General features: G+C 42.4%; 2 protein-coding genes across 7 annotated transcripts in view; one reads left to right on the forward strand and one right to left on the reverse strand.

Moving 5' to 3' along the window:
• The window catches only part of PEAK1 (pseudopodium enriched atypical kinase 1), a 131,214-nt gene extending 117,290 nt beyond the window's left edge, over positions 1–13,924 (reverse strand). For 3 of the 4 annotated variants that reach the window (XM_064517576.1, XM_064517573.1, XM_064517574.1), the window contains exon 1: positions 13,687–13,924. The gene's annotated coding sequence lies outside the window, so the exon portion shown is untranslated. Of the gene's footprint in view, positions 1–13,342; positions 13,599–13,686 lie in introns of those variants that run through there. The other variant, XM_064517575.1, reaches the window with a different exon arrangement.
• A 245-nt stretch (positions 13,925–14,169) lies between these two features.
• HMG20A (high mobility group 20A) overlaps positions 14,170–24,534 on the forward strand; it is a 43,284-nt gene continuing 32,919 nt past the window's right edge. For 2 of the 3 annotated variants that reach the window (XM_026109466.2, XM_064517581.1), the window contains exon 1: positions 14,170–14,474. The gene's annotated coding sequence lies outside the window, so the exon portion shown is untranslated. The remainder of the gene's footprint in view (positions 14,475–24,534) is intronic. The other variant, XM_064517578.1, reaches the window with a different exon arrangement.

The raw sequence follows: 24,534 nt of genomic DNA on the forward strand, positions 1-24,534 counted from the left end.
ATTAAACCCATTCTTCTGTAAGGCCACCAAAATCTTTAAAAAATGGCTTATCTACACAGGGTTTTTTTCCAGAATTTTTGTTCACTACAAAAGGAAACACATGGCAACAGGAAAATCAAGTGATGCTCCTCCTCTGCAAAGATGTAATGAAATCTCCTCCTTCCGAATGGGATCAGAGTTTGCCAACTTCAGCAGCCACTGTAGTATTTGAAATAAAAATGAATGACAAAATGGGATTTGGCAAACAGCTGCTGAAACACTCAGTAAGTCTGTTTTCCCTCTTTTCCACTTCCTTCTACCATTTGAATAATATCTTTAAAAGGCTTTTCAACACCTCAAAGATTAAACTCGCACATAGCTAACAACTAGAGCAGGCACCCCGAGCCCCATGAGCCCCAGCACAAGTGCAGCGTCGGAATGGGACAGACCCGTCTTTGTAAGGCGAGCGCTCCTTGTACGACCAGTTCCCCACTGGTGTGATATTTCTGGCAGCTGCTCTCGTCCTCACGCACAGTTTGGTTTTCGAGGAGGCTGCCTACGTGCCTTCCGAGACCTGAAAGCATCGGGCGATTTCTCCCAGCTGATTTTTCATTAGCGAAAAGACAACACTATCACAGGTTTAAAACTGGTTCCATCAATTTCTGAGCACACAAAGGAAAGACTAAGATTTCCACAACACAATAAATTATCACCTACATCACAAAAAATCCAGAAAACACCACAGAAGCAGAAAATGGGATAGCTGTGCCAAGGACAAGAATTGTTTTTGATATAAGGAAGCCCTTTTTTTTTTATTATTGAGTTTTGGGATTTTTTGTTTTTAAGATGATGCAAATCTCTACTGGGTATTTTGCAGAGAACATGCAATGCTGTATTGAAAGAAAAATATAAGGACAAGAACTGCTAGATGAATCGGGGACAGGAACCCATCATAGGGATATCCTAATATGCTACGAGACTGAAGGATGCTAGCTGGAGCCACCATACAAGACTCTCCTCCAAAAACAACTATTAAAAAAAATGAAACAAAACTTGGCACAGTTATCACAGATGTTTGAAGCAATAACAGAAAACACATTTTATTGATGTAGGTAAAAACCTACACGTGAGGAAAACACACACTGCAGTATACCTTTTGATACATGTTTTCACATCAGACGAGAGGCTAGCAACAAGTCTTGGGACAGGGATAACTGCTCTTTCACTGGACATATATCTTTAAAATCACTGACTTCTCACTAGAAAGTGCTACTGTATTTAAATTAATTTGTCTCAAAGATTCACAGAATAAAAGTAGTAAATATTTCTGAATCAACAAAAAAATAAGTTCTAACATGCAGCCAGCCAGCCAACAGACTACTTCACACAGTAGTTTCCATTTCTAAGACAGACAAAGATACCAAACTACCCTTGTTTAGGATCTCACATCTTACCCTCAGAAAAATCTCAGCACTAACAAAAAAGCTAAATAGTAACAAAGTATCTTCCTCCTTCCAAGAACAGCAGAACTTCAATAACATTTTAACCAACATTTTCTCTCCTGTATGTTTTACGTTTGGGAATTTTTATCATCTCGTACCAAGGTCCGACAGTCACTTCTACTTTGTCAACAGCGAATCGGTTCAAAGGCAGCTGCAGGAAGATTTAACGACCGATTTAACAGATCATTGGTTCGGGCAGTGTTTGTAAACCGCTGACCCCAAAACACGAAGATGTGCGAGGGCCTGGTCAATCGCAGCGCAACTCGGGGCCGCCGCACGACGAGCCCCGGCCCCCGCCAGTCTTCTGGAAAAGACTTTCGGAGAGTTTATTCCAAGTGAATCATATTAGCCGACATAAACAAATTAGCACATTGTTCTGATTTCCCCTCCCTCAAAACACATCGTGTTCTTGCACTACAAGACTACTGTACAAGTAATTCAAGACATGCCAAAAGCTACCACAAAGCCCCAATTACAGCAGTGTTACTCTGTGTATTTTTAAATCAAACAAAATCTGTATTAGCCTGCTGAAAACCCAGCCATTTCTCCAAAATCTTCAATGCAGATTAAGAAAGAAATCTCTGCAGTAAAGTCTTAGCCAGATTAGACTGCTTTCGGACCTCCGTGCAGAAAGAACCTCAATTTTTGCTGCAAGACAAGACTGAATTTGTGGTGTGCATACAAAAGCTGCAAAGCAAATGAAGTTTGACGTATCCGACACTACCAGAACACTTAACTGCATTTTACAGTTTTGCAATCAGCCTGTCTGATCTCCCCAGTTTCAACTACGCAAAAAGTGATCTTGGGGTCAGAAAAGGAGGGTTCCTTATAAATAAGAAAAAAACATTACCGAATCTTTAACGTGGAGTTTAGAGACAGTATCTTCCATACCCCAAACAAATCTCCCACACTCTAGGTGCTCTCCTCCATCTTAAAGCCAACAGTTCTGATATGAAAAATTATCCAAATTATTCCTGTCGTTGAACAACACAGAAATTAACTCCAGAGATTACCCTCAGATCACATGCTAATGTTAAATATTCAGACATCAGAAAAATATGTACTAATCAGCAGATTTGACTACAGACTTCAGATATGCAGTGTAGCTCTTCCAGCTCACACACAGAAACATTCAACTAGCAAAACTTACTGCTGCCCTGAATGGACCACAGCACATGATCCGAGCCATGTTTTGACAGCAAGTTACCCAAGAAAGATAACAGTACAACAGAATTGCAAACAGCAAATATAACAATGCCAGGACACGCCTTGAGAAACACTTTCTGATATAAAAACATAAATCTTTACCATATAAACTAAAGATTTAACCCTCTTCCAACAGAAGCAGTAGCAGCCTAACAGCTGGGGCCAATACCCACACTGTATAATGGCAACCAAACAAATATTTAGTGTAATTCGCTGTTTTCCAAACACTGCGCAGCAAAGTGTCTATGACCATGAGAGCGTCTTGGGTCCTCTTTTCAACTCTGGAAGAATTGACTTTGGGCAACTTTTAGAACTCTGATTTGTTAAATCAGTGACTGATGGGGTTCTGCTTTATGACTAGAGGTGGCTTCTCTCCGGATGACGGAAAAAGCCTTTTCCCCCAGCTATCCATCTGCCTCCTGTCTGCACGGACAACTGAGATGCTCGTGAAATGTTTCCTCAACCACCTCTTTATAGGCCAGCATTTTTAGATGAACGCAGGTCAGATCAAATTTCTGGACAGAGATACAGGAACTCTCTTCGCAGTCACCAGACACTGAAATGGCAGGCTGACGTGCTGTTATAAGCAGTTTTAAATCACTGCTACCTTCTACTGTACTACTCGGCAGGCAGCAATGCGCTCATCCTGACATACTAGCGTGACTGGAGATTTAACACAACTCCCTAAAACAGTAATAACACTTCAACAAAAATCTCTCTGTAAGATATACATACACATGTCCAGAGAAATCTTAGCTCAAGACACAATTCTTCTTTTATTTTGTCAGTAGAAAAGAGCAGATGTCTCCTCTTTGAATCAAAGTTTGCCGTGGACTATATTTTCTTCCCAGTAACACTAAAAAGTTGATTTTGAGAAACAAACCTTTTCTTAACCTCAGGATTTCAGAACAATGTAACGTAGAATGACCATGTCTGTCCAAAACCTTCCTACCTCATGGTCAATTAAAGGTATTTCCAAGCAGAGAGCACTCATCAACTACTGACAGAAATTCTACACCTTAACTTTCACAAACACTAAAATGGACCTGTTCAGAACCGTTTTCTATAAAAATGTAAACATGCAAATACAGGTATGACATGAAATCCAAGAAGTTGGGACATCAAGTGCTAGAACCAACAAGCCTGCAGAGCCCTCAGCCACAACTCCTAAAATTATTTTTTCAGTTCAAGGACACGGTTTTCCGAGGAAGGCACACTCTCTTTTCCAAGTCTTTTTTTTTTTTTTTTTTTTTTTTTTTCCCCCCAGATTCCAAACTAGGCCCTTTAGACCAAATTTTGCTTTGTCCACTAGCCTCTACCTATGAGGCCAAGGAAGAAATATTCCAGAGAAAAATGAGTAATTTGAGCAAAAGTTCCAAAAAAATAACAACTTCTGCAATTTGTGCCAGTATTTTTTTTCAGTTACAGTTTTAGACAGCACATTCCAATGATTTTGAAATATGAAAGTACTAAAGAAAACGTTTCCTACTCAGAAGACTGCACTTTCAAGTCTCGCATGTGAACTGGGGGGGACTGCGGGTCTCACAAAGCTAGAAGGCAGGAAAAACATCAAGTTTTACAGGGCTACAAACAACAACTGTTCTACTAAAACCAAAATAAAGAGAGATCGAAGTAATGCTAAGAACTAAAAGCATAAAGTTTATGTAACAAAGAGCACAAAACTCAAGAGAAATGCTCATCTGAAAAATATGCAAAAAAGCCTTTCAAAAAGACACATTTATTCCAACATGTCTTAAAGTGGCGGAAGAGATTATGTTCCCTCTATTTTCACACCGTGTGCAGCTTATCTGAAAAGAAGTATTTACCACAGGTCCTAGTATACATGGTAAAACACTGTAGACCCTTTAGGGTTGCACCAAGTAGCAAAGCAGCATTTAAAAATAAAACTATCTTTATTATGAGAAGTCTTCACTTTTCCTTCCCATGGCAAAAATAAAGGGGGACATTTATTTCAATATGTTTTTCTTTATATTAAAGGCTAAATTTCTGATATTTCAAGTACTCCTCTTGACTAATTTCAAGAATCCTGTCCCTTTTGTTCTCTGACTATTTCTCTGTTGTGGAATGACACTCGTCTACACCCAAGGACACTCAGCGACGTGTTCACGTGATGCACAAAGCGCACTCCTTGTCAGCCTGAGCAAGGTGCCTGCTGCAGGTATGGCTGTCCACTCTCCTGGCTTTTTTAAGATCTCTGAGTATGATTCAAGGTTAAGTTAATCTCTCAAACTAATGAACACAGTTTCTTTTTTGTGATGTGACAACTTTCCCTTCTCAACTAGATCATAAAACAACCACTGCCAAGCAAAAACACGTTCAGAGAGAACTGTCAGAGGCACAGCATGATGATGAGTGCAAATGCATTCACGAAACAACTCTCATACTGATCAGCTCTAGAAAAATACAGGAGCTGCTCAGACTTAATTGTCCACTGGAAATAATTTTCAGTGCTCTTATGTCGACTCTGTAGGCAGGGCAAATATCTTACTGCCCATCTTCCAATGAATATGCATATAGCTAACATACATTTGATCTTCCCTGCAGAACCATTACACCTGGAATTGCTATGAGAGCTCACGGGAAAACAGTGATGAAGAAGAAACCTTGAACTGTAGAGCAAAATCAAAGAAGTTAAAACTAGCTGAGATTTACTGACTTAAAATACTTAGAATACAGATATTTTATAAACAGACAGGAGAAAGCCAAATAGAAATTACAAGAAATCCGCTATTGTCTCATGTTCACAAAAAGAAAAGAAATTAAGATTTCACATGATAATCAAAACTGTTCCCGTATCACTTGAAATGCAAGTTTGAATGGATAAACACCTCATTCATTAACAGCAACAACAGAGACAAATGTGAGAAGCTGTATTCTTTTGCTCTAGAGAGACTGACTTCGATATGAGACTGTGTTGGTGAATACTATAACGCATACACTAAAAATATAACACTATCATGATTTTAGGAAAAGCACAGCATACATTTGCTTATCCACTGACACTTATTTTTAATTATTTCACTTGTTCAATAATTCTCTCACCTGTGACTCAGCTATTTGCATCCAGCACAATCACAGCAACTATGAATATATGCTGGCTGCTTATCTTTCAAGGTATTTTCCCACCTTTCTTTTTGCATTTGTAATTAGATGGAAAAAGTAAACAACTCTGCTAGCCACCACAGTCTAAAAAAATGTCAGTGTTATTCATGAAATGCAATGTCACTATTGGCTGAAATTATAAACCTCTCTCTGTAAGTGGTGCTTGCCGCTGATGACAACATTATTCATGATGTGGATTCTGTCTGTATGTACTTCTGTCCGTATTCTACAGATTTCATTTTGTTCGGATCCTTGCACCTTTCACATTACCTACATAGAAAGTTGACTTCTGAATGCCTTAGACTGCAACTTAATAAGCAGACAACTGCAGGTACTCCTCTCTAGAAAAAAAAAATTACATAACATTTGAAAACTTAAGAAATATAATTCCCACTTATATTTAAGTGCTGCTGCTTTGCTATTTCACCTGTTTACTGTGATTTCACATACGAATTACTAGCGTATGTGTGTACCTTCCACCAAGTGCCCTGGCAGTTGGGTTGGAGTGTTGTATAAAATACTATTACATGGCCTTTTCCATAATCTCATCAGCAGGGAGTTGAGCAAGACCCTCTGATAACCCACACTGGTTATCTTTTTCAACATGTTCCTATACAAAGCTGTTTCTCAATTTGCAAATTTGGCTTCAAAAGCTCTGTCAGTTGCTATCTCCGTTGTTCAGGAATAGGTTTGTTGATTTACATTGATAAACAAAGATAATGTACAACATAAGCAATGAAGCCAATTTGCAAAGGACAGAATAGGGAAAAAGCCTGCAACGTTATCACCATTACACACTACAAAGAAAAATTACAGGCTTATAAAACAAAATAGGGAGAGAAACGGGTTTTATTTTTTTAAATGCATCACTTCTTGCTATTTACAATATTATGCAGTGTACTATGGCTTGCAACACTGTATTTAAAGAATGTATTTACTGAATACCATAGTGCTCCTGAGTGCTAATACCAATGAGAGAGGAAACTGATTCAGCTGTTCTTATTGAAAGCGACTGCACAAACAAAACAATCAAATACTTCTCACATTCCAGCAAGCAGAAAAATGGAGATAATTATACAGCACGCAGGCAGAACTCACCATGACTAAAGCTCCAGTGCAGCTGAGGAATCTCTGCCTAACCCCTCTGCAATTTCACCTTAGATCTGCAAAGCTGTCGCAAGAGGTTTTTCATGGCAACTGTTACTAACAGTATCTCTCTAGCTACTGCTAAAACCAGGTGCTTCCTATGCTAGAAGGCAATATTCCTTCTGATGTAGCAGTTTCTGAACAACTCATAAAAAAGAACCACCTTTGCAAGAGATCCTCCCCCCCAAGATAAACGGGTTAACTTGTAAGGAACCAGGACCCGTGCATGCTGACAGGTTCACGGAGCAAGATGACAGTTACAATACAGTGGCCAGAACCAATACAGATTACAGGGTAAATGAAATGCACTTCCAGCTCTGCTTGTCCTGGCAGTTTCTCTAGAGGGACACTGCCTTCCTTGCACAAGGAATTCTTACTAGGCAGAATTCACAGGCACCGGAGCGCTCCAAGCTTCGGCAATCTTTGTCCTAACATGCCTTCTCTGTCTGCATTTCCCAAGCAATCTTTTCAAGCCTGAGAGACTGACCTATAAATATGAGTCTGCCTCAACTTAAGAAGGCCTGACATAGTATTTTTGATATTTTATTGCTACAATCAAACTGACAGCTTCGTTAGCTACAGAGCAGGTTTGAGATTTTTCTTGCAAATAGTCTAACTGGTGTTGCATCCCCCTAGCCAAACAAATTTTGAAAAAATACCAGTCGTCTTTGAAAACGTAATTTGCACAGATTTAAAGCTCTCAAACAGTCAATACTTAAGCCTTGGATGTGTGTTTAATACCAAGCTCAGTGAGTAGTTCCATTAACTACAGTAGACTGCAAATTTCTGCGTGATCAAAGCATATCTAACTGATCACATTGAGAGTCACCTTTTCCCACAGATCCTCTACATCTTTACTGTGAACCATCTCCCCGCCTCTAAAAACTAAGAACGTCTACAGTTTACAGTACAAAAGTCATTAAATAAACTATCTTCTCCAAGGATCATTCCAAACAGTAGGAGTCACATTCCTTAACCATATAGTTACAGACTTAAAGTCTGAGACTGGAGAATATTGTGCAACCTGTTTTTAAGCAAAACTACCCAATCTAGAAGAGAGAGGCAGGGGAAGATAATTAGCAAGGCTTAAAACAAATGGAAAACCAATTACACCACATGACTCTATGGAAAACTCCTATACTAATATTTATTCTCTCAGAGCTTGTATATATTTGCATTTAACTTCAAAGTTTATGAAAGCTATATTGATGTAATCCTGAGCCTTTGCACAGAGAACCAGTGATTTTAATGGGATTCCAAAGGGGCTCAGCAGTTACCCTGTAGAGCACCATTAGGGACAAATAAAAGGTGGAGAGAATGGCAAAATTTGCTTCAGGAAAAAAAAAAGCTAAATACTAATAGCTATACAAGGATATTTTCAACTCAAGAGCTTTATGATTTTTAAGTGCGGGCATTACCTATGCGTGTTTCTGAATTTACCTGCCAGTTTTGCAAGGGAGGATGTAATATCTTCTCTTTTTTAAACTGTTCTTCCTTGCTCTTGCTTAAAAAAGCCCACATAAGGGAAACTGCCAGGGACAGCAGGAGCACGGCGGCACTGACACCCTGCTTGGCAGCGGGTACAAGAGCAACAGAGTCCACCAAGGTACAGATGCAGATGTTAAGAAGGAATTTACATGAAGTCAGCATAGAAGGGCGTCTATATTTGTTCCTGCTTATAGTGCACATTTAAATGTTTTGAAAGCGTATACGAAGGTTTTTCTGACAGTAAGAGTCTCAGAGGTGGAACAACCCTTACATCTTTTCTCTTACATACCATCTTCCTCCTGTGGCGAGCTTCGTACAGAGGCCTGTATAAACACAGGCACCCATCCAAGAAAGAACATCTTAAGACTTGAGGTGCACATTTATTGAGGGGAATTGCAAAAACTTTTAAGGTCAAACTGTAAATGTATCGCTAAGTACTCTTCTACAGAACCTCCATCAAATAATATAATACTCCAGATCTGTTTAAACACCTACAAGGTCGTGTTTATTTGACCAGTTTCAGGCTAGTCACAATATTTTCCAAAATAGAACTGACTTCATGAAGTAAGGATCTTACTCGTCAGCACCACATTGAACTGCTGTCTCAGACAAGATGTTATTAAAACAAGTATTACTAGAAGCCTATGATGTTTAGCCTGGCATGATTTTATCCATTTTTTTACTGTGATTTCAAAAACTTTGCTGAGAACGTCTTCTGAAATCAACAGTACTACATCAGGACAGTTAAGCATTTTTCAGCATTTTTTTTAATTGAAATATTACTCTTAATTAAAATGTGGGACAAATCCTACTAATGGAAAGATTAAAAAAAGTCTCTCCCATATAATATTTTATAACTTTCTGATCTCAAGAATTAAAAATTATTTCTTTCTTTACGTTGAGCACTTCATTTTAGACGGAAATTAAACATCTACTCCAAAAGCCTGCAACTAAAAAAAAGAAACCTACGCAGGAATGACCAAGAATTCTGAGGGCATTTTGAGGTACAGATAGCAAATCAGTGCTGTTAAATACTTTTACCGCTATATATTTACACATGTTTTAAGCCCAAACATAAGCATTTGGTGATCAAAGTGCAGATGTCCAATAAACATCATTATACTCTTCATTACTGCTACTATAACACATAAATGCATCTCAGTCAAGGCCAGGCTGACAACAGGTACAGCAGTGAGTCGGCTAAGGGATCTAGTGTGTGGGGTCAGCCACAAAAGAGTGTCAACCACAAAAACTTCTACAGCTCTATACCAGCATCACTGTGTAAACAGATTCAATCTGCCTCACAAGTACTTACACAAAGGGAAATTAGTCAGGATGTCAGTTTTCCCCCAAATCAAAGGCCCCCCAAAATGAAAAGGCTTTTTCTTTCTTTTTTTTTAAATCACTTACAGATTGACTACAAAAGACTATCCATTAAAATGGCTCAGTTTTAAATTTACTCTGCATTCATGTTGCACAGCTATACGTGATCACAGGGAACGGAGAAATGGTGAACCTCTAGAGAGGTTCAAAAATTCTGTCCTTGGTGTCATCTAAACAGACAAAACCAAAAGCATTTGTGGTAAAGCTGTTTTGCAACTCAGTGAGTTAACGTGGTAACTTCTGTAATAGCAGATGGAGACTCCTAAGAAAATCAGCTTAAAGAAAGTGACCTCAGAGCTACACCTATTGCCCAGTTTGCCTCTATCCATATTTTCAAAAATCAGGTGATCTAAGACCACAGCAAACCAACTCAGTCCACTTAAAGGGATATTGAGAAAGAAATTGCTTTAGTGACCCAGACCCTTATCTATCCTAGGAAAAATGAATAATGAAAACTTCTCACATGTTTGATAATTTCTGCCCATGGTTTCTCAAAAACAAAGAGGAAACAGAAAAACCTACAATACCAAGCCACAACTTATTAAAACTGCAACTAAAACATCAGACAACTACTTAGAATTGTTACCAAGTAAAAACAAGTCATTTTTCCCTTGTCATCAGCCCTTCAGAAATACTAATGCTCGCATATTCTTCACAGGGCATCCTGTTCACTTGTTCTACTTCACTCCACTTTAAAATACCGAAACTCAGCTAGCAAGTCGTATTCCAGTTTATGGCCTGTATTTTTCCACTCTAAACTCAAAACTGTATGGTAAAGGAAACGCTACACTATTGTGCTGATACATATGAAACAATGAAAGTATTTCAGCCTTAGGCCAGCGTAAAGCGCAGTGCAATGCGCGGTCCTTAAACAGCGGTCACGTGTGGGAGCACAGAAGGGAGAGCTGGTAACACTAACAAAAACTCTACAGACAAGGCCTCCGCACCAGCGGCCTCCCCTGCCCTCACAGAAAGTGGGATCATGCTTTGTCAACATCTTCTCGTAGTGGCATACAGACTCTAGAGCCCCCGCTTTCCCTTGGCCGTGGATTGGGGAGGCAATCCTCCTCCCCCAAATCCATGTTACTCTGTATGTATAGAGAGTAGATTTTGCCCCTTGGCACTTTTCGGCTCCCGCTCACAGCCAATAAACACTCCACTTGGTTTGCAAATAACTTGGCGTTATTTCTTTGAACTTTGCTTGAACCAACAAACAAAAATACAGTTTACCATTTTTTCTACCATAGGTAGGTAAAAACATCTGGAGTTACGACATATTAGTAACAGGAAGATAAGAAAGCTTTATTTTCAGTTTTCCATGCCAGGTGTTTTCTTCCCTATCTCTTCTCACATCAGATAACCTCATATAACGTTCATGCTACCACTGCATTTCACAAGGGAAACGCTATCTCCTCATTACGCCCAGGCCATTTGCATTTTGACGGTCTGCCCTTGCCCGAATATTCGCTATGACACACCGACCACACAGGGGAGGGAGCAGCTCGGCCGGACTGCAAGTAGGAGCTGCGCCCGCACGGGAAGCCGGCGGACACGGACCTCATCGCAGGTCCATGCCCAGAAATCTCCCTAGACGGTCTGGGCTCCCTTTTCAAGGGCTGGGGAAGGGATCTGCAGCCATCCATTCAAAGAGAGAGCACCATCGAGTTAACAACATTTGAAAGTCAATCTCTCAGAAAGCAATTAGAATGAAAAAAGCAATGACAAGAAAGGAGGAAAAAGCTCTAGGTCCTTTTAGAGAAGGGGGAAAAGGGAAAAAAGGGCAACTAGGGGGGATGGGAGGGTCTAACTCCAAACTGGGATGAGGGGCAACTCATCCCAGGGAGGAGGGGAAGAAGGGAGGGGGAGAGCCTAACAGCAACGAAGAGACAGGAAAAAGGAAAAGGAAAGCAGAGACACAGGAGCTTAAATTCAGGAAACAAGGTAGAGAAAAGGAAAACATGCCAAAGCTTGCTATTTTGATAGTAAGCTTTTCACATATATATTTTTTCCTAGCACAGTAGAGAAGCTTAACAGCAATTACTAACATCTGTGACCCAAAACAATAACTGACAATAGATTTCTCAAAGATTTGACTGTCTTGATTAGGCGAGAACCCACTGAAGAGCCATTTGGCCAAACAGCATCCTCCCTTGTTTGTCTTTAAATGATCAGTTCCAACCCATCCATTTATTTGGTAAGTATATACAAAATAATGTGTATTTTGGTAAATATATGTTTGTACATAGGCTTTTAAAGAGCTGAAAAGTCAAAAACACAAGTAACCGAAGATGCTGGAACGGTATTTTGAACTCTCTATTTTACTTAAGTAACCACAAGATTTACCAAAAAAGAGGAAATGTCAATGTTTCAAAATAACTGCATATCTATTTACTTGTTTATATCATCCAAGCCCTGCGCCCATGAATGAAGCTCCCTCTCGTATCAATCGCTTGTCTCCAAGCGGGTGCAGCTGGGCGAACGCGCCCGGTGCCAGCCAGGCCGGGCAGCAAAGGCTGCCGGCTCCCTGCTGCCCCGGCACCGATGCCTCCTGCCCAGCCTCGGGAATCGCGTCGGGCTGCCGCTCGCGTGCGGAGGAGGCATTCGAGTCACCCGGGACAAGCCAAGAAAGTCACTTCACAAGTCTATGAATGCATTATCTATGTGAGATACTCTCACAATAAGGTAAATCCATCATGAAATGAATGCATAAGTTCAATCATGGAAAGTTACTCATGGAAAATGGGTAATTCGCTTCTTGCATACTTCTACATTTTAGAGGACAAAATGAGGTTTGCCTGAAAACACACCAGAGCAGTAGCTTTGCCAAGAAGATGCTTCATCTGGATAAGTCATAGCTACTTTACAGACAAGACTTTTTAAGCCAGTATGAAATCAGATTAAGAGTTCTAACTAGTCAAACTGAGCAAATAAAGTATCCGCAAATATTTCCTGCTCTGCAATACGACTGGAACCGAACTGTCTAGGGGAGGCTGTAAGTCACCCAAGAGCCGCACAGAATTAAACGCGTCTGAGTTGCAACAAAGGTGGTTGTTGAGCTGGTAATTTTATACAAGTCTGTAACTATAGAACTTAATTACTGGAATTCCATCAAGTCCTGGCTCTGAAAACAGCTGCGAGGTCTTTCCTTCCTGCCCATATATCTTGTGTAATATTTTTTTCCCTGAGTATACAAGAATAAAGTGCTTTAGCAGACATCAGCCAGCCTTTAAAGCGCCAAGAGTAAGTGGAGAAACTTCGGAGCCCTTTATGGAGTGAAGGGAAAGAAAAAGAAAGAAGGTCGAGCTCTAGCAAGCGAAGCGGCACGAAGCCGCAGCGCTCACACGGCCCTTGGGCAGAGACCCGCCGCGCCGGGCAGCGCGACCCTCCGCGCCGCCCCCGCCGCCCCCCGGTACCCACCGCGCCGCCCGCGGCGGAGCCCCGGCCCGAGCCCTCCCGCCCCGTCCCCGCTCCGCCAGCAACACCAGCCCGCCCGCCCGGGCCGGCAGCGCACGTACCTGCCGCCCGGCGCGGGGGCTCTGCCGCGGCGCCCCGGCCCGCGCAGCCCGCGGGAGGCGCCAGGGCCCGGGCAGCGCCGCCGCCAGCCGCCCCGGAGCCGGGCCCGGCGGCGGGGCGAGGGCGGCGCTGGGCCCCGCGGGGGCGGCGCGGCCGCCGGCCGGACCCTCGGGCGCAGCGAGAGCTCACGGCGCCGCCCGCGGAGGGCGCCGGGCCGCGCGGCCCCTCGGCGGCGCCGCTCCCGCCCCGCCCCCCCGCCGCGCTGAGGGAACCCGAGCCGCCCCCCCCCCCTCCCCCCGGGGCCCGGCGCCCCCCGCCCCCACGCGGGGCCGCAGCGACCCCTCACCTGGCTGGGGCTCCGCGGCGCCTCCCGCGGCCGGGCTGCGAGGGGGGGGGAGGCGGCGCCGCGGAGGCTCCGTCAGCGCCGGCTCCCGCGGCCGCCGCCGAGGAACCGAGCGGCGGGACGGGGCTGCGGCTGCCTCGCCCGCGCGCAACGGCCAACTCCGGGCGCCGCCGGCCGCGGCCACAGCCCGGCCCCGCCCCCGCCGGCCGCGCGCACCTCCCCCTGGCAGGCCACGCCCCCCCGCCGCGTGCGCGCGCCCTCCCCTGCCCGCTCACAGGAACCCGCCGTGCGGCGATTGGCTGGGAGGACGGTGAGGGGGCGTGGCGCCACCGCGGCGCGCGCCGCGCCCGCCGCCTGCCAGACGCGCCCCGGGGGGAAGGCGCGGAGGCGGGCGGCGGGCGGGACGCGAAGACTACAACTCCCAGCACACCCCGCGCCAGCCCCGCCCCCGGGCCCTTTAAAACCTCGCACGGCGCGCATGCGCGGGGCGGTACCTAGTGCGCTTCCGCCTGCGGGGAGAAAGTAGTCCTGGTGCGGGCTCCGGCCGCTCGCCCGCCCGCCCGCCGCGCCGGCTTGTGCCGCGAGCAGGAGGCCGCGGCTCCGGGCGGCGGCGCAGCGTCCCCTGCGGGGTTTTCTCGGGCGGGCGGGCAGTCTGCGCCGCGGCGGGGGCGGAGGGATCCGAGCGGAGCGAGGGAGCGGTGCGGCCGGGCGTGTGTGAGGGAGGCGCCGGCGCCGGCGGCTGCGCGGGCTGAGGGCAGCGCGCTCCGCCGGGACCCCTCGGCCTGCGGCAGGTCAGTAGGGAGGGCCGCGGCGCCGGGCCCTTCTCCGCCCTCTGCCCGCCGCGCGGGGAAGGGGGCCGCGGGGCGGCGCGGGCTGGGGGCGGCTCCGCGCCGGCCTCCCCAGCAGCCGGGCCTGGCCCGCCTCACTGCCCCCCGCGCCCAGGGGGCTGGGAGGGACCCGCCGGAGGTCGCGCTGGGTGAGGGGCAGAGCTGCGGGGGGGCTGGGCCCTCGGCCTCCCCCTTCTCCCGGGGAGCCTCCTGCCCGCTTCCCTGTCTCCCCCGGAGCGGCAAGAGGTGGTGATTTCTGGTGGCCCCTTGATGTTATTTATCTGCTGTTTCACCACACCCGAGTGCCATTTCCTCCCAAGCAGGTGCTTCGTTATAGTATGGTTTTCTGACCCGTCTTTCCATTAGTAGGTTTTCAGCCTGTTTCTGAGGAACCTAAATTTCTTCTTGAGGTTGGAGAGAGGAAAAAAAAAAAAAGAAAAAATTACTCCCAGAATCTGAATACACTGGAGCCACATGTCTTGCAATGCGCCATTCATTCAGATCCTCTGAAACACCAGCGCAGAGCGAACCTGGCCTGGTCCTGGCTCCCTGGATCAGATGGGAGCTGGTGGGAAGTTTCGCAGTACGGTGGTGTCCCACCTTAGGAGAGAGCTAGGCATGGGTGCAGAGCTAGCTGTTGGAGATATTCAAAGGGAAGACCCTCAAAATTGCTTGTGAGTGAGATAATTACCATAAGTTAGTGTTGCTTAACAGCATCCAGGAAAATGAGGGAAGAAAGGGCAAACTCTTGTTTCCTCAGGAGGGAAAAAAAACCCAAAAACCAGTGGCAGAGAAAGGGAGCTCTTGCTTTCTAAAGCACTTAAGTTTCAAAACTTGTTAAGACTACTCCCTTCTAACCAAGCAGAAGCCAGGTGTCATATCAGTGACAGTGCTGCTAGAGAGGAAAATTCTTCATTGGTTTACAGTTAATACCTCTGTTAGCAGGTGAACTCCTGGTAGATCTTTGAAAATCCCTTTCTCTTTTGTGGAAAGTGACTTGTGTAGGTGTATTAAGCTTGGCTAAAGCCATGTAAGAAGTCAATGACAGAACGGGGCATAAGAATTTGGAGGGAACTGTGCACTAGCAAGTTTACCTATGTTATTTTGAAATGTTCTTTCTTGATTTCTTAAAAAATATGAATTTAATCAGCTGTTGGAAACAGACTTTATTTTCATGATTTTTTTTTTTAATCTACGCCATATGTGTAATGCCACACAAATTATCTGCTATTTGAAGATGGTAATGAAATGCTGTTTTACCTTTTTCTAATACACCTACATTGTGCATTTCTTAGAAGGGCATGGGTACTTTGCATTTCTAGGATGACAACAGTGGTTTAGATGCTGACAAATACTGCATTTTTTTCCTCAAGAATATTAAGGGAAGGTGATTGGATTTTTTTTCCCTATGTCCACAGAAGGTCTGGCAGACATGGAAACAGAATTTGAAATTCCTAATCCTAAGTAGATCTAGGCTTACAAATTGTGGTTAAGGCAGAGCATTCTGATTAGTCTTACATTTCTTAAGTTAGGTTTTTTAAAATACCAGCAGTTTTCAAACTAGAAAAACTGAAGAGTAAGTAACCCCACTGTCCTGATTGTAGCAAAACAAAATATTTAATTTACATACTTTGTTAAATATTTTTTTTTTTGCTCATAGTGGGGCCCATAGGCAGTAGGGTGACAAGTGCCCCTCTTACTAATGGCTGAGAAAAGGTAGGGGAGAATGATGTTTCTACAGGGATGTTTCTTTAGGACCTGAGAACAGGGTTCGACTCTTCTCTGTGTATCTGGCTGTTAGGATGTGACTTTGTTCTATCACAACTTCTAGTACTTTGCAGGAAAGCAAGTGAGAGGAGAGAGGTTCTTATTTTCTTCCCTCTTCTGTTTTTGCAGGGCGTTTTTCCCTGATAAGCCCAGGCTTTCTCTGTCAGTTCTCTGAGCAGCTATCAGACAAGACTTGCCCATTTCCCTGGTGCTACTAGACTTCTGAATGAAAGCAGTGACTGTGAGCTGTAGTTTTCTCTGTACCGACGCCATGAAGTTTTCTTGGTATCAGAGCATAGGAGTTAAGACAATTGCATACTAATATGTTCAGCTTAACTTTGGAAGCTTTCTTTTAAGTGCGTGTGTAAAGAAATGTATTGAAATGAAGGGTCACTATGGTATCAAAGCTTGCCTGATAAGCAAGATATACCTTCACACATGCGAAAGGAAGCTCAGCTTTCCACAGTATGTGTTTCTGAGATTTTCTCAAGCTTGCTGCTGACTGGGCCAAAGGCTGCAGACAAGTCCAGAGCATGCTTAACTAAAACAAACTTACTTAGGTTTCTGAATTCCTGGCGCACTTCTGCCTGCTGCCCTGGTCCCTCAGGACTGTGACTGAAAAAAGGAATCACTCCTGTTTACCGTTACAAAAGCGGCTGCAGAGCTGTGTTGTCTGTTGGAGTACTGCATGTTGTGGGACGCACCATGAGAAACTGTGGTACTGCACAAGATGTTACAGTGCAGGTGAAGAAGCTGGGACTTAGAGTAATGGGAATAGTATAGTCACTCTTCCGATGGTGATCTGTGACAGAGCAGGATAACTCAAGGGAACCTCTATGTACTTTCTGAGGAGTGTAGGTGAATGAGGAAAGGATGTCTTTTTTTAATTTTTGGCCAGTTTTTCATGTACCCTAATGAAGTGTTTTTTATAGCTGTAATTTGATTGGCTTTAAGGCCCAAAACTGGTTGCTTTCAGCATTCCTTTAAGTTCCCTTATTTTATTTTCATAACTTTTGCTAGAAAGAGAGGGGAATTTCCTGTGTTCCTGGGAACTGTTAAAAGTTCAGTTCCTTTTAAGAGATGAAAAGTGGTGGTTAACTATACTTCACCACTAAGTATGAATTTACTAAGAACGGTTTCTTTTCAGGATTTTTTTGTTAATCCAGCAAACTTGTTCATGAAAGCTGCCAAGTCTAGCTGGTGTTCGCTATATCCAGTGCAAGCAGTAACTAAAGTTTATGTTAGCAGTGTAGGTTAGCCTTCATTGGGAAGATCTGCAACGTTGGCCTTATTGTATCATTCTCTCTGTACAGAATTGGCTTGTGCTATGAACAGTGGTGTGGTTGCTCCAGTGAGGTCAGCAGTGCAGCTATGAGTCACGTGACAGCTATTACTTTTTATTGTATATTGTCTGATACTGCTCCTGTATAGAAATATGGGTGCGAAACAACTGGAATTGAGTTTATATATCCAATTTCAGTGAGATAGGTGAAATGGACTGGTCTTGTAATAATCTTTTCTGTAGTTGTGGTATTAATACTTGTCTGTTAGGGACAAACCTAAAACTGCTATATTCTATTTCTGAAAGGCTATTAAATAACAGTTTGATAACTATAGCTTTTGGTGAATTGCAGGTAGAGGTGGATTTGAATAACTGTGTTTAGCTGGGAGGAATTTTCATTCTGTAATACAAGGGAACAAAATCAATTACTGTGGAGTGACTGAATATTTCCAGGTTCTAAATGTATTAGGAAATCTTCCTTGTTCCTTGACCTTATTCTCCCAAAATACTGAGTGAATTTGAAGAATGCTTTTCTTTTAATGTGATCATTTCTCAGAACTTCACTGACTAGATTTTATTAATAGTGAAAATGTTACATGGAAGTTTTACTAATTGTCTTCAAAGAGGCTTTTTAAAGATGTTGACCCTAGAAACAAATGATTCTGCTTTCCTTCCCAGGAGACTGGGGCAATAGCTGATTTTGGCTAACTGATTTCATTTTTGGGGGGCTGTTCGCCTTATGTGGCAGACAATGAATAACAAAACAAATCCTTATACTTACTTCACTGTTTTTAGAATTCTTGTGACTCAGATTACTCTTTACTTGAAAAAATAGTAAGACCTTGGAATATGCCTTTTGGGTATTGTGGTTGGGTTAAGTAATAAGAGGGACAACTGAGACCCTTAGCTTATAGCTCAAAGAGTTATTGTAGTATGAAAATGAGAAGAATTGCCCTAGCTGAAGACTGACTTAGTGTTACTGATGACAGCAGTACATGTGAAGTACGTAGTCAAGAGAATGAGAGTGGTGAAAGTGTCAGTTGCTAATTGATTTTAGGAGACTTAAAACTGATGGACTTTAATATCTGAATACTTTTTTCCATACTTTTTCTTCCTCTAACTAGTGCAGAACACAGGATTTCTTGTTAATTTACTGCATTACTGGGGAAAGTCTGCTTTTGTTCTATTGGTGTGTTCAGATATGAAAAGATAACTTCATATCTTTAATTGTCTTGTGATATCTGAGGGATTGTTTGTGACCAAAAGAAACTCTCAACAAAGTTTTCTTTAATTGCAACTTCAAAATATTTGTCATCTATAGAAATGGCTTGGCCTTTAGGTGGTGGTATAGCTGAACCTGTGCTTCCTGCTTGAGGGTGTAGTTCCAAGGGGGCTTGAGCCTATGAATCTTAGCTGCTGGTGCCTTCCGATGCTAGCAGTCATCACACTACTTGAAGCAAAGGTAGCTTAAATGACGTATCTCATTAAACCCCAATTTTATAGGATTATTAGATCAGATGAGCAAATTTGCAGGTTCTCCAATAGTCCAGAACTGTATAGGCATTTTAGGATGCTCTTATTTCTCCTGCAAGGTGTATTTTTTTAATGAGAGTTCTGCATTAGTTCTTACTTCCTGGATTTGAATGTTTTAAATAAATTGTCTCAATAAAGGAAGACTATAAAACAAGACTTTGAGGTCTGTGTTTCAAAACTAAGTACCAAAGTAGTGATAAATTGGGAGAAATCTGGAAGACTTAATCAGAGGCTGTGTAGCTTTAGATGATATAATGTGCTCAGTTTCCCCCAGAGTTTCAACTTTGCCAATGCAAAACCAAATAATAGCTACAGACAAAAAGATGTTCTTCTGTGCCTGGCTAGCAATGTAGTTGTCTAGAAACATGACGTAGGTTCTTTCCAGGCCTGACATCTGTCCTGTTATCATCATGGGCAACTAAAATCTTTTGGAGCAGATTTGTGACTTAGGATGCGTTTTCTGCAGTATACTTTAGCTGGTGCTGCACATGACTCATGGTACAGATGAAATGAAATTAAGATAACCAATATTTGACTAAATCCTCACCATTTCAACATGTGGGAAGGCTGACAACTTCAGCTACTCCTCTGCTCTGTTTAATTAAGATAAGAAAGCATATTTGCTCCAATTTTTCTAAGAAAAGAAGAGCCAGCATAATAACTATTCTGTATTAGAACAAATGAATTGGAATTTGTGGAATTCCAGTACTCTGCTTCCAGAGTCATGGGAAAGAATCTCGGCTTTCATTAGGAGTATAGATGTTTAGCTTTAGATTGGAAAGAAAAAAAATGAAAATGTCAAGTCAGCTTATGAGATAATCCCCAGATTTTTTTTGGTAATCATATTTCCTCCCACTCCTGAGTATTTTTGGGCCCTCAGTTATTGGAATTATTTCAAGTATTTATAATTTCTGACACCAGTAGAACTTCAGTGAGAGAGAAGAGCTGAAGCTCAGACTGTAATTTTATAGAAATTTAAGTCACTAACTCTTGACTATGCTACTTGCATCCCTTTTTCTTGTGCCAGCTGCAATGCTTGTTGGACCCTTTACTGAGCTGTTTCAGCCTCTAATTTGGCATAAACTAACTTGATAATTCAACTGAAAGTTATTCTCTTTCTTTAGCATGCTGAAACACACAAATTGTTGTCCAGTGAACAGAGGTGCTGGGTGGAAAAAGATGCGACTGGAGTAGTCAGTAGTTAAATAGGCTCAGGCTGCCATTGAACTATAGCCTTAGGCAGTGGAGAACTATTGTCTGTACCTTCTCGAACTTGGCTTATCTTCATGCATGACCTTTCTGAATGCTTTTCTTGAAGTGATCTGAAAACTCTCTACACCTGGCTAGTAGCAGAACAAATCCAGCAAGCTGTGTTTGGTGACTGAGGGTGGCTCGTGTAGCTGTGGTGGTTTACCATTGCTGGAAGTGGAAGGGTCCATGTGCATTCTTTCATTTCTTACAACCTCTAGTGTTCTTGACCCCTCCCTGAATCCTTCCAACTATATAGCTGAGCTGGCAGAAGAGAGGCAGCTTGCTCTCTTCCCTGCCTTTCCCAAAGGGAAAGGGTTAGGGAGTTACAGCAGCTCTGTAAAAAGTACAGTAAGTTCTGGAGGTGGCGTGACCAGGTGAGAGAGAAGGGGAGTAAGGCTTTCTCTGTTCAGTGGTCGCAAGCTACTACTCTAGCTCAGTAGTTTCATAACTCATCCTTAAATCTAAGTTTTACCAGAATACGCAAGGCTTGAGAAAGAGAACTGAAAATTCTGTGTGCTTCTGATGTTCAATTTATGCCAACAGTGTTTTGCCAGCTTCACGTTCTGCTTCACCAGTTGAAAGTGGTGTGTAAATTGTCGTGTGACATTATTAGGATTCTGCAAACTGTTCACTAATGCTATAAACACTTTATTATCGAAACAGAAAGAGTCATCATTTTCATGCTCTGAGCACAGGAAAAAAGGCGGCAGGAAAAAAGCTTCTGATTGATACTAGTTTGTGATCCCTGGCTTTTTAAATATTAACATGAAGCCACAAATAGAGATTCATGCTGCTTTCTGAAATTTGATGTCTTTGAACAAAATGGCATCAGTTTGAAACTTGCTGGGTTACTTGGAATGGGATGGCAGCAGGTCACTCCTCCATGGACAGGGGTCCTGTGACCTGAAGTGATCCCTGTTCTCTAGTTTTACAGAGTGGAACTAAATAAAAATACATTTTTTTAATTCTAGCCCAGGAAACTTTCTTGAAAGTATAAAAATCTTGCAAATATGTGTATTAGTCTAACCAAAGTGGTCTTTGTCTTAACCTAAGATTAAATTTGATTGTTAATCTATTTAAGTTTGAATACAGGAACTGTAAAATTAATAGCTGCGTATTTAATTTGATCTGTGAGGCTTTGCATGGATTGTTTTGAATGAGCAGTGATATGGAGATCATGCTAATATGAAAGGTACTTACTGTTGTTATTTGAGAAACCTCTTCTGATACTGTTTTCTTAACCTTACAGTAATTTAAAATACTTTGCAAGTATGGAGAGATCTGAACTCAGTTACAGATGTTTTACTTGCATTTTGTCTGTAGAAAAATTCTTTAAATACTTTTTTAGGTAAAAGAATAACTTACTTGATTTCGTATTGCTAATCATAAGATTTATGTTCTGTCCCAATGCCTCTTCAGAAAGTATTTCCCAAGAGAATTATAAAAAAGATGCTTATCGGAATGGTTTGCAAAGCATGCAGAGAATAACAGATTACAAGAAATATTCTTATAAGTTTTCAAAATTTAGATTTGTGCGTTGTTGTTGTTTGGGAGAGTATTGTTAAATATTGGTATGCAGATAAGCATGCACAAAGGCTTTAAAATTTTATAATGAGGAAAGAGTGTGAAGACAGAGATCACAAATGCCTAGAAAATGCCAGAAACTTTCAATAAAATATAACGTCAGCCTTTAGCTCAGGTGTCTTACAGACTTTTGGGAATTAAATATGCAAAAAGCAATTCTCTCTATTCATGCAGAACTATTTATTCTCAAGTCTGAGGTCAGTAACATTTGTCAGAAGTGTCTATAATTGACTTTTTATGGAGGCATTTAAATAAAGTTTTTGAAAATGTAGGAACTTACTGGTCTATAGGTGTATTGCATGCCTCCCCCGCAACTTGTGTGGATGTGGATCAGTGACTGAATACCCAGTAGGAGGCCGTGGGTGATGATGAGAAAGGATGGTGATAATGCAGCCTTGCTGTAATATTTTAAGTTGTGGTTATCATGAAAAAGGATACACTAGTCTATCATATGCAAATATATTTCACTCAAGTGGGTCGTCAGTTTACTGTAGGAAATACATGCGTCATACTTGCCTTACAAATCTCAAAAATAGAGGTATGAGGTTTTTCAAAGAGGTTTTGAACTTGCTCATTAGCATCTTACTCCTTCAAACATGTTTGTGTAATATATTGTAGTTAAAAAAAAAGGCAATTGAAGGTTTTTCCAGATCAGGCAGACAGGTTACCTGGCATCCTTCAGCAAATATGATTCGTTGTGCGTTTCCATTGCTAAATAAGTTGGCGCTTAAAGGATAAATGAAACACAAAGTAGTCACCCCAAAGAAGCTAGACAGTACATTGGCAAAAATTGACAAGCAATTAAAATGGCAATTGATGTTAGAAAGAAAAGAGAGGGAATGACGCATCAGTGAAATAACATGGTTTCTTTTTGAATGCTGAATGCATAGGAGAAGTAGCGAGTATATTGTGTTAAATGCTGCAAGGGTGACAAACCATGATTTGTAAAAGTGGTTTTGATGAGAAATTCAAAGAGTGTGTGGGAGGTTTATTGAAGCACATAAGGAGATGGTGGTATATAGGAGGAAGGTGATGGAGGTAAGAAATTGTATTGCAGAGAGGCTGATGAGATCTGATTTTTTTAAAGCTCCTATGAGACATTGGGGCATCAGGTACCAGTTCTCATTGTAAAAAGGAATTTCTGTTTTTCTAACTGATGTCTCTACAACCACTAACTCTGACTAATGCATTTGTAGGCTGCGTTTTAGAATTAGGTGACCTCTTGGATGTTACAGCATGGTTAAGCACCTGGTATGAACTAAGAATTGAAAGAGCTGAGTTTTCCCTAGGCTTGTTCTTCCAATGAGTTCTTTGGCAATGTTTTCACTAGTATCTGCCTCTAATTTTGTTTGACTCTTCTTTTATACAGACAGGGGGTATCTGGCAGTACAGACTCTGAGCTCTGCAGTGCAGGACAGAAGCAGACAGACTCCAGCGCAAGCCCTGCACAGGCCACCATGGGGCTGCTGCACACAGTGTATGTAGGGAAACTGAGGGGAGCTGGGATATTGAGCCTGGAAAAAAAGACAAAGGGGGATTTCCATCGCTGTCTTCAGGCTCCTCGTGGGAGGTTATAGAGACAATAAAAGCAGACCCTTCTGAAAGATGCACAGTGAGAGGACAAAAAGCAATCAACACAAGTTGCAGCAAGGGAGAAATTTGTATTGGATACAGGGGGAAAGTTTTTTTTCAGCATGAGGATGGAACAGGGGCCCTGATAGGTAGTGGAACCTCTCTCCATGGAGATGTTAAAAACTTGACTGGATGAGGCCATGAGCAACAGGATGTGATTTGGAAGCTGGGCCGCCTTTGAGTGAGTATTTGGACCAGGTGACCTCTAGAGGTCCCTTCCAATCTAAATTTGTTTGTGACACTGTGCATAATAATACAAGAAATAATGGTTTAATTTATGGAAATGGGCTTAATTCAGTATAGTAGAAAGGCTGGCTAAAATTGAACTTTTTTTTGTTCCTTCTTCCCCCCCCCCCCCCCCCCCCCAAACTGGGTAAGGACAAGCCAACAAAAGGAATAAGTGATTAGACAGTCTTGCCTTGCTCATTAATGCTTTCCTAGCTTAGCCAGCAAAGCTAGTTGGAATTTGCAGAGCTTTTTTTAGTGGTTAGGAGGTATTTATGTATAAGATCAATGGTATGAATATTAGCTGACTTCAGGAAACCTGTAATTGAGAAAGGTATTTTAAATAGGAGTAAGTACAAGGTGATGGTGACTGAGAGATGGATACTTGCGTATGGGAAAATTCCAGTGTGAAATGGATGAATACTTCTTATTAACTGTTAGCCGAAAATGAAACATACTTCTACTGTCCAAAAAGTACAATTTTTATGAGCTGAAATTTTGAAAAGTCTTTCTTCTCCTAATTAGCTTGATTACTCAGTATATTTTCAAATAATAGGCTTCCTCTCCTATTTGTCTTTTACATTCTAAACTCCAAGACCTAGACTTGTTATGCTGTGAATGGGAGGTATTAAGTAGTGTCTGGTGCAGTATTGCTCTGTGGACTCTTAGGATTCTTTATCCACACACTACAACATGCTTCTGAAGGTTTGCTCATTGCTGCATGTATCTGGAAGTTTAGACTTTATCGGA

Source organism: Dromaius novaehollandiae, chromosome 10 (assembly GCF_036370855.1).
Source record: "Dromaius novaehollandiae isolate bDroNov1 chromosome 10, bDroNov1.hap1, whole genome shotgun sequence".
In the NCBI taxonomy this organism is placed as follows: Eukaryota; Metazoa; Chordata; class Aves; order Casuariiformes; family Dromaiidae; genus Dromaius; species Dromaius novaehollandiae.